The 15,597-nt window shown below is 45.8% G+C and overlaps 4 non-coding genes across 4 annotated transcripts; 2 read left to right on the top strand and 2 right to left on the bottom strand.

The window, feature by feature from the left end:
• The first annotated feature begins 3,704 nt into the window (after positions 1-3,704).
• On the top strand, positions 3,705-3,786 carry trnas-uga (transfer RNA serine (anticodon UGA)). The gene has a single exon. It is a non-coding gene; the product is annotated as a tRNA-Ser (tRNA).
• A 1,028-nt stretch (positions 3,787-4,814) lies between these two features.
• On the bottom strand, positions 4,815-4,887 carry trnav-uac (transfer RNA valine (anticodon UAC)). The gene has a single exon. It is a non-coding gene; the product is annotated as a tRNA-Val (tRNA).
• Positions 4,888-5,037: 150 nt separating this feature from the next.
• trnas-cga (transfer RNA serine (anticodon CGA)) lies at positions 5,038-5,119 on the top strand. The gene has a single exon. It is a non-coding gene; the product is annotated as a tRNA-Ser (tRNA).
• Positions 5,120-8,871: 3,752 nt separating this feature from the next.
• trnav-uac (transfer RNA valine (anticodon UAC)) lies at positions 8,872-8,944 on the bottom strand. The gene has a single exon. It is a non-coding gene; the product is annotated as a tRNA-Val (tRNA).
• Positions 8,945-15,597: the final 6,653 nt, after the last annotated feature.

The following is a 15,597-nucleotide window of genomic DNA, read 5'->3' as shown; positions in this document are numbered from 1 at the left end:
ACATCCAGCGCCATTCGTTAAACCCCCTCACACACAGCTATCCCCCGCGAAAACGCACTTGCCACAGTGCTCGGCGTCTGCGCAGTTACCCACAATCCTCCATCGTCCGCTGGGCACCGAGATCTAGTTATTGCCCCCGGCCTGTGAAATCCTGTGAGAACACACCAATGCCACGCCTCTGTCATCGACAGGCCTCTGCATTTCCTGTCTGTGTGCGAGCACATCCGGAGAAGGTAAGTGTGCCGGGGTCCCGCCGGTTAGCCTGGCTCAGTCTGGCGATTAGCTGCCCTGCGGAGGTGCTGGCTGCGGTCAGTACCAGCGCGGTCAGGATTTAAATCTGGACCTTGAGGCTTACCGTGATCTCCCAGTAGAGCCGTTTCCACCCCCCAAGATGACTAACTGTGTAAATTTATCAGTGCTGTCAACTACGTCAACCAACAGACCCAGGAGTGGTTTATTTTGGCCAAGAGCTGGATTTGAGTAAAAGTTTTAGTCATTGTTTTAAAAAGTAGGCGTCAGAAAACAAGCATTTGGGTAATGATCGCTTCGCACACGGGGTCGACAGTTGCATTGTAGCAAAGACAGAGAGCTCACCGTCTTTATGGTGTTTCAAACGTTTTGTCAGCACTGAACACACATCGCCTTTAGTTTTGTTTTTTTACACATTTTTTATTACGTTTTTATTTATTGACATCTTGCTCATTGCCAGAAGGACTTGGACTTCTATTTCAAACTTACGTTAATGACAGCCGATACACAGTAAAATGTTAAGTGTTAAATCAGCTCTTAGATAGTACCCTATTGGACTCATATGTGATTTGTTATTGTTGAATTAACACTACATTTTACTGTGCACAAATTAAATGTCTTTCATAGAACTGACCGTATGGGATTGGTTATATTTTGTTCGTAGTAGTGTACTCTGCTTGTGATCAGACATTTTAAAAAAAGAAAAAAGCACAAACAGCTATGAAAATTCTCATTTTTATTTTAGGGAGATACATGACCCGTCGTGATGTTTTGGGTGTTCCCGTTTCATAGTCCCCCTGGGCTTGTACGGCTGACGGCATGCTCCCACAATAACCCTGCCGCTTGTTTTAGGAGTTTGAATGTGCAGAAAGGGAAAACCCTTCTTTTCCCAGAGTTTTAACAGCGTTTTTACCGGTAAAACAGCGCTAATGATATGAAACGCGTCGCAGCGCGCTGCATACATATGACCCGAGGCTTTCAATTTGGAAAGAAAAGTGATTTTGAACCACCGCCCACCTGAAAGCAATTGGAAATATTGTATTATTTGAAGTTTTTTTAAAATTGTTTTTTAATGATCTGTTTATGTTTTCCCTCTCCCGATATAATATAAACCAAAATTTCTAAATAAACAATGTGAATGTTGATTAATGTATCACGCGGTTATGATATGTGTATAAAAATGGGATTGAACAACAAGACGTGAGAAAACCCAATGATTTACTTCCCAAGTAGAGTCCCAAGTCAGTTGCTTCTTCTGATGAATCATGCTCTCCTGAAGGTCCGGCTCCAGTTGGAGGAAATTCAAGCCATTGACCTATGACACAACAGCTTGCTAAGACTGGCTAGCTCGAGCCAATCTGATTGCAGGAAGCCAAGCTGTAACTTTGCTTTCCAGACTTGTTGGAGAGGATGTATTTTGCTGAGTCTAACGCTGCATTATTTCATCCCACCGACACACAAGGTGTCCACAGGTGACCAGGTGTTGTCAGGTAGATTAACGCCACTCCAGCAGTAAGTGCTAGATCTCAGCTGTAGGACTGTGTGTAGCCTGCTGGGTGTGTCTTAGTCACTGTACACAGTGACATGGTCAGTGGAGGAGCACACCTGCCATCTTCTGACAGCTCAGTCATAACTAAAACAGGTGAGTTCAAAAATGGTGAAAAATAAATAATGATGAGTATAACTGGAGGAAAAAATGAAAGAAACATACGAAATTGACAGTAATACAAATATGGACCGCTTTTTGATTGTGTGGGTGTGTGAGTTCCCATTCCTGAATTCAAAAAGATAAAACACAGAGCTGTGTTTAATCAGTAAATTAGAGTGTAATATCTGCATTTCATGTCTGTTATCAGATGATTTGGCTGTCAGCCCGGCTGTTGTAGCAGCGTCGAGCTTCGTCAGGTCTGTAGCCAAAGATCAGTTCATTTTCACACGTATCTCAGTATTTCTTTTAGCGCATTTTTGGTCGCAGCCTCCAAGCGTCTGTTTCTCAGCAACGACTTGACATGAAAAATGACGTGAATGAAGTTTTTTTTTTTTTCTCTCTCTTTTTTTGTGTCTGCCCTGTTCCTGAAAAGCCGGCCCTGGCTGCACCCCGTGGCCTCCCATTAAGGGAGCGTGTTAAAATTTGCGAGCCGCTGGCGTGAAACTCCTGCTCTTATCTGACCCCCATTCCAGAGGGTACCACCGCATTGTTGACCCGTTTCGCCTTATCTTAATGTCCCTTTAATCTGATTTTTCTTTTTTTTTGTGGTATGCCAGGACGTTGGACAGACCCTCGATAGGGGCCGTCCAAAAAAACGAGGACCGCCTGCGTCGCCTCGTCCGCCCCGCCGCCCCGCCCCCCGCCCCCCGCTCCCACAGGCGGCAGGAGAAGAACGACCGCCGCGAGGCTGCGGTACCGCGAAAACCGCCGCGATAAAAAAAACACAGACGCCCCTCAGGCACCGCTGGGGAATTCCTCCGGTTTTTATACGCGGCGCAGTGCTGTGGAACAGATGTGCGGGAACAGCCCGACGTTTGCCAAAACTCTCAGCCCGCAGCCCACTCAAATAATGACTCAAAGGAGTTTCTCTGACCCGGTCGTTTTCTATGACTACTTATAAAAAGTTCGCTTGATATATGCCTTAAATAGGTGATTAAATATATACGTTTTTAAAAATGGTGAGTGTACACTGTGACTTCATGGCAGACAGATGTTTTTTGGGGTACCCCAGTGTGAATGTGAAGGGGCCCCCTGGGCTTTAGGGAGTTTCTGTCCCTGAGCTAGCCGGAGCCCCATATGTATGAAGCAGACCCCCCCCCATATGGCCCCCCCAGGACGTAGGGAGGTTGTCGGGGAGATTAGGCCGGGCGGTGAGCCAGCCGCCTCTCGTGGGATGGCGGGTCAGGCTGGGAGGAGGCGTAGGAGTTCGACCGTCGAGACGACGTGGGGGCTGGTCTGAGAAAGAGAACCCCCCCCCCCCACACACACATCCCATGAGGGATTGGGGTGCCACTGGCCCTGGAATGGGCTCTCCCGCTAACACAGCTCATAGGTCCCTCCCACCGCGAGCGTCAGCCAATCACGGTTCCCCATTTGAAAAATTAACTGCCGGAGCCGCCATGTTCCAACAAGCCAACGCAGAGAAGATTCACTCAGACAGGCCCAGTTCCCAACCTGGAGCTCAATCACATTGCAGACTGGCTTTTACCTCCAGACTGCGTGTAACTCATGGTCTTCAAAACTGCAATAAAAAAAGCAACATGACTAGTTTTAAAGGATAAAATGTACTGCCTCCCTGGGTTTTTGGACAGTTTCCACCTCAGGGTATGGTATTTTAATGGTTTGAGGCCTTAGGTATCTCTTACTTGGGCTTGTTCTGCAGGTAGTTTGTTTGAATTTGGGATTTTGTATTTCAGCTCCTTGTTTGCATAGTTAAATTGAACTAGTGTACGTGCGTTCAACGGGAGCTGCGATGGCCGAGTGGTTAAGGCGTTGGACTTGAAATCCAATGGGGATTCCCCGCGCAGGTTCGAACCCTGCTTGCAGCGATATAGTTAATTCTTTAAATCGGCCAGCAAACTTTGGCCACTTGGTTCTTTGGTCTAACATGGGCTGCTGATCTTAAGGCAAAAACAAAAACCAGCTCCAGGTTAGTGTGAAGATTAGGCTGTATTTACCTTGAACAGCAGGCGCTGGTTAAGTTGAGGCATCCATGTTTGAATGCTTTTCAGACACTTCTGTATTTTGGCTGTTTAGTTTGATATATCACTACATACCAAAAAAACCATTATTCGCTGCATGCTGTTAGCTTGGACTTGAAATCCAATGGGATTCCCAGTTCAACCCTGCTGAGCATGGTACTTTAAATCAGCCCAAGCACTTCAATATCCCATGTAGTTTAGCTGATCATCCAGCAAGCTTTGGTTGACGTGGCCATGTTTCTGTTCACTGAAAATGAGAAACTAGTCTTTCCAAAAACACTATTTTTGTATGAGATTTTTAAAGTTTAGTGCAGTGGTCCTCCTTTTGTTCTTACTCAGCACTTGAGTTGAACAGCAATTGATTGGTTAATACACCTGATTACACAGCTAACTCGAGTCACCTGGTTCTTGGGTGGTCTGACATGGCCTGCTGACCTTAAGGGAAAAACTAAAACCTGCAGCATCTTCGGCTCGTGTACGTGTGAGGATTAAGATGTATTTACCTGGAACAGCAGGTTCTGGCTAAGGCATCCATATTTGTATGCTTGTCATGTATGCATAGATCTGGGGTGTCAGAACGAACCTCATGGGGCCACAGTGTTTGTGGGCTTTTGTGGTTTCCTTCCTATCAGCTGCCAATTAACGCCTTGAGAGCAAGGTGTGTGATTCCTGTGACTTAAATGAATCACTGGCGCCAAAAACACCTTGAAAACCAGCAGACACTGGACTGGAGTTTGAGACCTGTGTGGTAGATCAAGTGTAGACAATCACCGCATTGACGTTGATGTGAACATCTCGCCTAGATCAGCCAGGAGGGATGAGCACATTGCAGCAGCCAAAGTCAACGCGTTCCATGACTTCCAAAGAGCAACAAATGATTCCACTGGGGCTCGAACCCAGGACCTTCTGCGTGTAAAGCAGACGTGATAACCACTACACTATGGAACCGTGTGCAAGATGGAAGCTCATGTATCAAAGTGTAGCACTACTTCAAAACAATAACATTCTTCTTGGCAATGGGCCATTTTTATCAGCAATGTAAATTTCCTTTTCTAAGTTTGACAAGACTTTGACATGTTGCTCAAATTCCACAAAAGTGCTGTGATGGCCGAGAGGTTAAGTCGTTGGGTTCGAAGTCCAATGGGGTTTCCCCGCGCAGGTTCGAACCCTGCTCACAGTGCAACCTTCTTCTAAGGTCCTTCTGGAAGAGGATAGAAAGTAGAAGTACTACAAGCCTCAAGTTTCTGAGAGCATCAATAAAAAGCAGTCTTTGATTAAGGCAAACCTTGCTCACAGTGTAGGCACAGCTCAGCTTTTATGTGGCCACTATTGAGGAGAAACTATTATTTCCCATAACACTGTCTGTGAAGCACAGCAATTGACCAGTTAAAGCTGTTGATTACACAGCTAACTCAGGTCACCTGGTGTCTTGGGTCTGAATCGTGCGATCAGGAACAGAGAAGTACTTTGATACTGGTCCGACCGGAGGAGGATCAGTGGTAGTGGAGTTCCTTCATCATGCTCAAACGTAAAAGCCTGCTCTAAAAGATGTCTGATCTGTAACACACCCAACACTGTGCGTGGGGTTCATCAAACACCTTAAAAACCACACTGGGTATTTACATTTGCTACATAGCACACATGAAACAATGATATGGGGAGTTTGCTTTTAACATTTCCATAAATTATGTCAGTCACTGCATACTAAAATTTGATTCTTTTAGCATGTTTAACATTGGACATATGTGAAACAGTAAGCTATAATTGTGCAGGCTAATTTATTATTTAATTGTCATGTATTTCATGCTTGTGTAAATGGTTCAGGTCCTGTTTTCATAATGCAATTCTTGTTGAATAGAATCAGCTTTGCAGAACTGTAAAAGGATGTAATATCTATTTATTGGAACAATTCAGGTAAATAAACCAGTCAGAGTTTATCAAACGGAAATTCCTCATAACAGTGAACCCAAGCTTTCATCAATTGATGGATGTTGGTTTACCTTGTTTAAACTCTGAACACTGGGGAGGCACGTTCTCCACAATGGATTCAGTTGGAATTTGTGTAGTTTGATTATTGTAACTGATGAGAAACATATTGAGGCCCTGGATACATGAAATTTGCTCTGAGCAGCATTACTGTCAGCCTGAAGAGCAGTATAACTGTAGGCCTGAAGAGCAGTATTACTGTAGGCCTGAAGAGCAGTATAACTGTAGGCCTGAATAGCAGTATTACTGTAGGCCTGAAGAGCAGTATAACTGTAGGCCTGAAGAGCAATATAACTGCAGGCCTGAAGAGCAGTATTACTGTAGGCCTGAAGAGCAGTATTACTGTAGACCACTCGCATGTGGCTTTGAATCCAATTGCAGTTCCTTAACTACTGCATAAATTGAAAAGTGAGTGTTGTTTTTTACTTCACAAATCACTTGATTGGCAAAGCATGTGCACGTGTTCAGGGCAGGTTAGCAGTTTTGAACACTGGAAGACCATAACGTCCACAGCCCTGACAAACCGTACTTGCTTTCGATAAACCTCACAGATTATGTTGCAATTTTTCCAAAAGTGTGGAAAAAACTTTCTAGCAATTGAGTCCCTGCAGATCTTTGAGCTCCATCTACTCTTAACCAATAAAAAAGGGGATAGGTGATGTAATTGATTCCTTTCTGTTGGCTGTGCCACATATAAATCAATAGTCAAGTGTACAATGAAATTGTGGGATGAAATTACGTTTGCATGTATTGCATCAGGCAAAACATTTGAGTAGATGGCTCAGCACTAGTTAATTGTTCTGGATCGCGAACAAGTAAGAAGGCCAAGCTCTCTTCTGGTTGGTCGACAGTGAGGTCAGCAGGAAGAGACAGGGGCAAACTTCCATCTGATTGGTCGGTGATGATGTCAGCAGGAAAAAAGGGGAGGGACACTCCGGTGCTGAAGGGTTGTCGGTGAATTGTGTCCAGCTGGAAGATGCTGTGGAATCTGAGTGATGACAGGACTAATCCCACCTTCACTGCCAGCGGTTAGGGGTGTGCATTTGTGGAACGACATTCAGCTGTGATTTAAGATTGCGTGATGGGAGAGGGGGGCGGTTGTCTAAATTTATATATGAAAGTAAACCCATCCGTTCTTCACATCCGTTTTGGAAAGGGGTTGGCCTCTTTATGTTTGGGGATGTACTTCCTGTTCCACACATTCTCCATTTCTCTGAAATATTTCACTCCCCAGTCACATTTTACATTTAATTGTTTCCGTCACAACTCAGTCCTCCTGGGAGCCATCCGTGTGAGATCACAAATAACTGAACATTCCAATGCTGATGTCACAATCACTACTGGTAACTGAGAGCAATGCAGCTGTAGAACACTGGCTTAGAATTTTGAAAAAAAACATTCCAAAAAACCTAATCTTGAAATTGCTGATTTGTTTGCCGCAATTATTCATTGCCTTCCCAGCAGTGCCTCATTCTGGAATCAATCCTGCAACCTCTGCTAATAAAGCCCAACCCACTGCCCACTACAGCACACCTGAGCGGCATTTCCTGGTTTTCCAATCAAGGGCACCCAATCTTGACTGCAATGGATATGTGAGGAAGTGGGCTTCCTTCCTTACCCAGCCCTCAGCTGATTAGTTCAATTAAGTGTTTTGGTGCTGGGCTGGAACAAAGCCCTGCGCACACAGGACCTTCTTCATAGAGACTCAGACCCATGGCTTAAACCAGCGTTTTCCCATAAGAGGTCCAGATGGCGATTCAGGTGAGTCCAGGTCCAGACCCTCCTGCAATACACACCAGAACAACCGGGCACACCCACCAAATGGAAACAAAGCCTCAGAGAGTGTTGAAGAAACTGTTTAGTGTTTGCCAGAAGTGTATCATAATGGTTGGGGAACTGGGCTTGTAGGTTGTTGGTTTGGGCCCAAGGTGGGGTCCTACCACTGTACCTGTTACCTCTCCTGCATTGTCTCAGGTAGTATCGAACCACGTGTGTGGTAAGAATGAGAATGTGAGTTGCTCTGTGGCGTGCGGTTATAGTAGCGTGCGGGTCAATCCAGGCCCGAGCCAGTCACCATGGAGATTCATTAGTGCTTAATTAACAGTGATGGTAAGGTTCACTGCAGGAGCTAATGAATCTGCTGTTCTTCAGGAGCAATTGCATGCACAGGGTATGTCCCAGCTACAGCAGCCTCCACTAACGCCAAGAACCCCGACCAGCAGTTAGCAGCACCCTCAGATCCTGGATAAGGTGCGTGTGTGTGTGCGCGCGCGCGTGGGCGCGTGTGTTTGTGTGTGTGTGTGTGTGCACAGTGGCCCCTGTACCGACAAGATTGGAGCTGGCGAGGGGCCACACGCTTGCACTGTGGCGCAGCTGAACCAGCGAGGCGCTCAGACTGATTAACCGACGCGAGCTCTGGGGCTGTGTCATCGGGAGCCAGTAAACGGTGTGGCAAATAAAAGCCGTGCTCCTGCCGCGACTCTCCGGCTCTCTCCGTTTCTATGAGCAATGGTGGCCCAACCTTCTCCGCAGCTTCCAGATGATGATAAGATAATCGCGGCTGCTCTGCTTGGCTCGTTTTGGGGTGGATATTGCCGGGCCTGTGTCCAGGTCTGTCTGCTGTGGCAGGACGCTGCAGTAAGCAGCCCGTTCTTTTCTGTGCGAAGCTCAGCAGGATTCTTCTGTAGCAAAGATCACGTTTTTCACACGCAGCTCTTCTTCATCCTTAATCTCTTTTTATCAGTGTTCTAGCAGTGCCACAGCTTGATTGTCAGATTAGTTTTTATTTAAACCATGTGTGGGGAAACTAAAGTGCTGACCTGTGATGGCATTGGACTTGAGATCCATTTGAGTTTCCCTGCGTAGGTTTAAATCCTCCTTTTTGAAATAGACCAAAGGACAAGGTCACTTCTCAAAGAGGCTTTCTTTGACTTTAAGATAAAGGAATGGTTCCACTGGGGCTCGAACCCAGGACCTTCTGCGTGTAAAGCAGACGTGATAACCACTACACTATGGAACCGTGTTGTGCAACTGCCTCACATACCACGGTGTAGTGTGTACACATTAACTCCAAGCATTGCAACATTTTCTCTGCTGAAAGAGCTGGGTTTCCCTGTGGCTAATAGTTGTCATGCAGACAGGTGATTGGTTCACAGTGAAATAGTTGTCCCACCACCATTCCAAACATCAACTTTAAGTGGATCTACTTTTCTAGCCTTTTCATATATAATTAAAACTCTTATCTCGCTTTGTTATATGTTAGCTGACACATTATTCTAGCTATTGTTATTTTCAGCACTTAAATTCAGCAGTTAATGTCAAATCTATTTGGTGACTTAAATATGATATTTTGGTATTTATTTCAAAGTTTATTGTAATTTAATTTCACAGGTTTTTATAAGGGGGTCTTGTCCAATGAGCCTCCAAACTCGCTAACAGCTGTCTCAGGCGTTACTGGCCCCTGCAAATGCAATAAAACAGGTCTATTTCAAATTATGCATACTTTACCATGTATGGAGACGGTGTGGTGTGCTGTAGTTCTGTCTCTAAGGCATCGCCGTGCCGACCTGCAGCAGCTCTACTGGGCTACATGTCTAGGAAGGGCTGCAGGACTGTATGGTGTCCAGCTCTCCGTAAATGCTGACTCTCATTACAGTGGAGGGAGGCTGAACCAGCTAATTTAAGAAAAGTATTTGGCTCAGTTATTCATTGGATACGGTTTGAGGTGGAAGGTGGGGATCTAAAAACCAGGGATTGCCCTCCCCCCCCCGGTCCTGGAGGGAATGCTAGGTTTTTTCTGAAGATTTTTGTGGTTTTCTATCAATCAGAGGCTGATTTGGGCCTAGGAAACAAGGTGTGAAAATACTTTAGCCCTTCAGTACCTGTGAGGTATAGCTATGTAAAGACAGGTTAGCTGTGTCATGGTACTTAGTTATGTTTATGATACTAATTGTTGGTTTGTACATTACACACATTGCAATGTAATTCAGTCTTTCACAGTGTTAATCCTCTGGGACCTGGCAGGTGCAGTGGAATGAGTTTTGTAACAGCTACACACAGCAGGCACCAAGTCCCGAGGCTCATGGGTTTGGCCAGATTGCGAAAAAAACACACGTATGTCAGTAACACTGACAGTTCTATTAAAAACAACACAGCTGACAGTTGTGAGTTGTAAAATTGGCCATTTTTCGTGTTGTCGTAATTAAATAACGCATCTCTGGTGAATTAATTATGTTGTCTTATGTGGGAACGTTATCCTTCAATCCACGTTCTCCCTGCTAACTTACAACTGCAGCGTTGCTGGTAGCCTCCTTTATGAATCTTGAAACAATATTCTGCTGATAAGTCGCTAAAATAAACTATGCTAATGGCCCCAAGTGTGTTTCCTTTGTGTATCTATTCTTTTCTGGCAAGCCTGCATAGAATCGGGTCGAGGTCCACTACGTCAATGTATATATCTAACACATTTTTGGCACTGGAGTGCATAGTTGACTAAGGGCTCTTATTTTGATGAATATCTTTTGTTGCAGCTGTAGGGAAGAGAAGGAATATAGACCTTGCCTCACAAGAACCACAATGCTTGTCTTTTTCCACTGTCATGATCGGTCAATTAAAGACCCACCCACTGCGTTTTCTCCCGCAACATCGAAGGCGCCCTTGGAGTCATTAAGTGGAGGATTGTGGCAAGCGAGCAAACCAACATGTAAATGTTCTTATCCCATTAGCAAGGTTTGGCGAAACCCTCGAAAAAAAGTTTTATTTATTTATTTATTTTTTTTTATATACAGTTTTTGAAACTATGATTCAGTTTTAATCGGGAAGTCTCCAACAAGGCTTACATCAGGCATGTTTGGAGCTCTAGTGGATACTACAGAGCCTTTTTTGTTACGTCTTAAATAAGGGATAAACATTTTGATTTCCATTTTGATTTTGGAGGCCAACAAAAACTTAGATGGATGAAGCTGGTTTGTTTGGCCTACACGGCCCGTTGGCGTTCCAGCTTGCTGGAGGTGGAGAACAATGGGAGGCCGTGTACGAACACGGGACGCAGGGCAAGGGGCCTGATTTTTTTTAGGATGATTGATTTAGCCGTTAATTGGTTCTCAAGATCGCCAGGACTAGGTCTGCCCTGTTCAATTGTTCCATTTTTGGCAGGATCTACTGCAGGAGATGGGCTGCCCTGCCTTGTCCCACCATCCTACATGGTGTGAGAGTGTGGCGGTTTATAACCACTACCCTGCATTTTGAAATCAGCAACGATGCCAGAAAAGCCCTTTGATTGGCAGTAGACATTAGGTAGTCACTATGGAGACATTAGGTAGACACCATGGAGATATTAGGTAGCGTTAGGTAGACACTATGGAGACATTAGATAGACACTGTGGAGATATTAGGTAGACACCATGGAGATATTAGGTAGACGTTAGGTAGACACTATGGAGACATTAGATAGACGTTAATTTGACACTATGGAGATATTTGGTTTACGTGAACTATAGGCTCAAAGGGAAGAGATTTACATGTAGTGTAGCCTGGGCTGGAGTGTGGTGGTGGGGATGCTGATATTTGTAATATAAATGTTGCCCGGTTAGTTCTGACAGTCAGGGTTTGATACCCTATAGCAGGGAGTGTGAGCTGCATTGAAACCCAGCTTTTTAGCAGGATGAACCACTCAAGCAGCCCCAACAACGTTGGCCTTAAAGGACGTGTCCAAAGTCAACCTTTCAGGGTGCCCAATGACCACAGAGACCTGGCTTTACCCTGTGTATTGTCATTGTTTATTTTGTTCATCAAGTAAATACGGATCTTAATTTACTGGCAGCCTACACCTTTTAATGAAATTCAGTTTATTTTTGTCATCTTAATTAGTGAGTCATCACATCGAGGGGGGGGGGATTTTTTTTCCTCACTTCAAATCCTTCATGGAGTCAAAGTTATGTTCTTCTAATACTTCACTGCCTCCCACACTGCAAAGCAGTATAGCTGGCTGTGTGCACTTCTCTTATTCACTTGACTATATTTTACACCCTACGGACCACAAACATTGTCTTACAGTGTAGGGGCCACTTGTGCGACAGAAACCTGAGGAACCATGACTGTCTAATTTTACTTTCTCAATTATCCATAGTGTGTGTGTCTGAGTGTGTGTGTGTGTGTGTTTGTGTGTTTGTATGTGTGTATCTTCTCTCTCTGTTTCTTTCTCGTGATTACAGCCCCATGTCTCTTCCCATTTATGCCCATAAAATTCTGGCTGAAGGCACACTTTGTCACAGAATCAGTTACATTAGATGACTTCTGTGGAGCCAGGTGGACATGCAGACGGACACACAGGTGGACTTGCATATGGACACACATACAGACATACAGATGGACATGCAGACGTGTCCCTGTGAAGGAGGCTGTGGCTGACGCTGGGCTCTCGTGCTGATGAAGGCTGGAGCGCGTTCCAGTCTCCCGGTCGCTGCACTATCAGGTGCCTGCGGTGGAGAATCCGAAAGGCCTCCATCTTCCCCGAGGAGCCATGAGAACACAGCCGATAAGCCCTGAAATATTTTAAACTTTTTTGCAGCTCCAAGTTCCTCAGACGTTCTGATATCGTTATTATTATTTTTGTTCTGATGTCATTGCTTGAGTTTTGACAAGCAGTGGTATTTTCTGAGAACTTGACACCAAACAGGGGAAAGGGTGGATAGGGAGATGGGGGGCATGGGGGATGAGGGGGTTGGTGAACCTGCATTTTTGTGCAGAGAGCCCAAGAAGACAGCATTGGCACATTGTAAAGTCGGCATATGTTTTATACATGGAAACTTGTGCCCGATGCAAGTTTTTAAAATCACTGTGCCTTTCCCGCATAAGACAGTAAAACATCCCATAATTTCTTCATCGCAGCGCAGTCATACTGTACCTGGGACACAGTCTACCCTCCCTCTCGGCCAATTATACGCCATCCTAGAGTGGCTGCTGGCCACAGTCGGCTTTAGGAAAGTCTGGGTTTGTTACCTGACTGTGGGGCCCATCCGTCCACTGGAACAGCGCCGTAACAGGATGAACCAATCAGCAGCCTGCGGCAGGCGCGGTTCTCGTGCCCCTGCTGCGGTGCAGGCCAGGCCCCTTTCTGCCCGAGGGTTTTATCAGCTGAGTCCTGGCCTGAGAAACACATGCATCTCCACCATATGTCTGATTTCAACACATAGCTATGCTGCTCCATCACACACACACACATACACACACACACACACACACATACATACACACACAGACTGAAGCACACACACACATATATACACACACACACACACACACACACACAACCAGACAGGTCTCTGTGCCAGCTCAGGTCCAATCTGACAAGTCTCTGTGCCAGCTCAGGTCCAATCAGACAGGTCTTTGCTAAAAGTGAGTGATAAAGCCCTGTTGCCTGGCAGCCTCCCATCCCCCTGCAGGGTATCAGGGCGAATGGGACTGGCCGTCTCCAGGTCCCAGCCGGGCCCCAGCCAATGGCGTGGAAATCTCTGTCACGCTCACATACGCACAGGCTTATTTCCCAGCAAGCAGCACACCGACGTTTCGCAAAACCGGCTCTACAGTGGTCCAGCGGTGGCAGGACCATCGAACAACAATTTCCTCATCCCTAAACAGCTGATCCTCATCTCGTTCGAGCGCTCGAAACACTGGGGGGGACCAACAGCTGTACCCATTTAGCTGTCGCTGTTTTCATTTAACACTATCAGATGGAGGAACTGGGTGGACCCCAACAGCAAGAAAAAATAGACATCCATAATACCGTAACAGGTCTTACATTTCCCAGCATGCACCTCTGCACTAGGGGGGCGTTTCTCACAGTTCGCCGAGCCAAAGATCGGAGTTTGGCGGATGACCATGAGAGAGACTTATGAGAGTCGTTATAGGCGGCAATCTTAATGAATGCAATTCGTTTTCCTAGAAAGAAACGGGCAAACTTCTTTACCAATGGAGCCATTCTAGAGCCAGTTATTAAATCGGTTATGAAAAGCTGTGCACAAGCTAATGCTTCTGCCATTACAGACTGAATCCTGGGCCAAACGCCAAACGGGTTTACCTCAGTGTTGGATCGAGAGAGAGAATGAGTGTGTGCGTGTGGACGTGTGTGTGTGTGTGTGTGTGTGTGTGTGCGCGCACACACTTTTGTGTCACATCATTGGAAATCTGAGCCTTGCTAGAGAAAATGGCTTTGAACTCGATCGTGTAATGCTTATCAGTCGCCACGGACCAGCACTGGCGATGTTCTGGAGTTCTGGCGATGCTCTGGAGTTCTGGCGATGCTCTGGAGTTCTGGCGATGTTCTGGAGCTCCTCACTGATTCACACCACCATTCCTCTGCTGATTAATATTTTTTTTTAAAAAGGAGGAACAGAAATCCACATTAAAATAATGCAATTCTCCCTCACATGGCTCCAAGCAGTGGGAGGCTGCAATAGACTGCCATTAGCCAATAGAAGGGAGCCGTGACCTTTTTCTCTGTGATGTCACAAAGAGATAGGAGGGCTGACTGACTCATGGTCTGGCACCTGATTGGGTACATGAGGCAAACCTTGTAATAAGGTTCAATAGCAGGGCTGTAATTCTGGCATCCACAAGCCTTTCAGCCCCCCCCCCCCCCCCCATACATCACCACCACCACCTCCAGTGCATCATGGGATTGAAATGAGTATCTGAGCTGACCGGTTGTCAAAACTGAAGAAGTACACACCCTAAACAGAGACTCAAGAAACATGCTCGTGCAGGAGAAAGGGAGGGGCAGGTGTCAGAAAAATAGATCCACGTGCACAGGTACAGGGCAGATGAGTATTATAATATCTACCTGTGAAACAGTCAGGCAGTATCATCAGCAGAACCCACCGACCGGACCAGGGAGTGTGAGGTGTACCGGAATTACACCAAGAACAGGAACGGGGTTTCCTTTCATAAGGAGCCAGGAGACGATCGTGTTCCTAAGTTTCAAACCCAATTACCCAGGGTGCTGTGGTTCACGGCTAGCATGACCACTCAACCCAATGCTCTCTTTGGCAGATACAAAGAAGGGTTTGAGACCAGTGAGTGAAATGTGGCAGGAGAGAGAGAGACAGAGAGAAGGATAGTGAGAGAGACAGAGAGAGAGCAAGTGAGCAAGAGGGAGAGGGAGAGAGAGAGCGAGTGAGTGAGAGAGAAAAAAAGAGAGTGTGAGAGAGAGAAGGAGAGAGAGAAGGAGAGAGAACGTGAGCAAGAGAGGGAGAGAGAGTGTGAACGAGAGAAAGGGAGAGAGAGAGAGTGTGAGTGAGAGAAAGGGAGGGAGGGAGAGGAAGGGTGCACAAATTCCTCTCATCCTGTCAGCAGGAGGCTTTGATTTCAGGCTCAGTGTTTTATTTATTTACTTATTTATTTATTTATTTACTTTTTTTGGCGAGTCAGGAACAAACATCACTTAAACGAGTTCTGTACGCGATGCTCCTGAGGTAATGTGCCATGTTGTGACTCACATTAAACAATGGAATGACTGTCTGTGCTCGTCTACCTACCTAACTGGAGACCATGGCATCATTGCACATCCACAAAGAGGGGGATCTAGTGACCCCACTTGCAATTTTTAAAAATAATACTCACTGGAGGGGTGTACTCATCATCTTAACACTATTAAAGCACTTGCCAAGTGGGGAC

The sequence above is a fragment of the Anguilla rostrata genome, chromosome 9 (genome assembly GCF_018555375.3).
Source record: "Anguilla rostrata isolate EN2019 chromosome 9, ASM1855537v3, whole genome shotgun sequence".
Taxonomy (NCBI): domain Eukaryota; kingdom Metazoa; phylum Chordata; class Actinopteri; order Anguilliformes; family Anguillidae; genus Anguilla; species Anguilla rostrata.
This window is presented reverse-complemented; position numbering and strand designations above follow the sequence as displayed.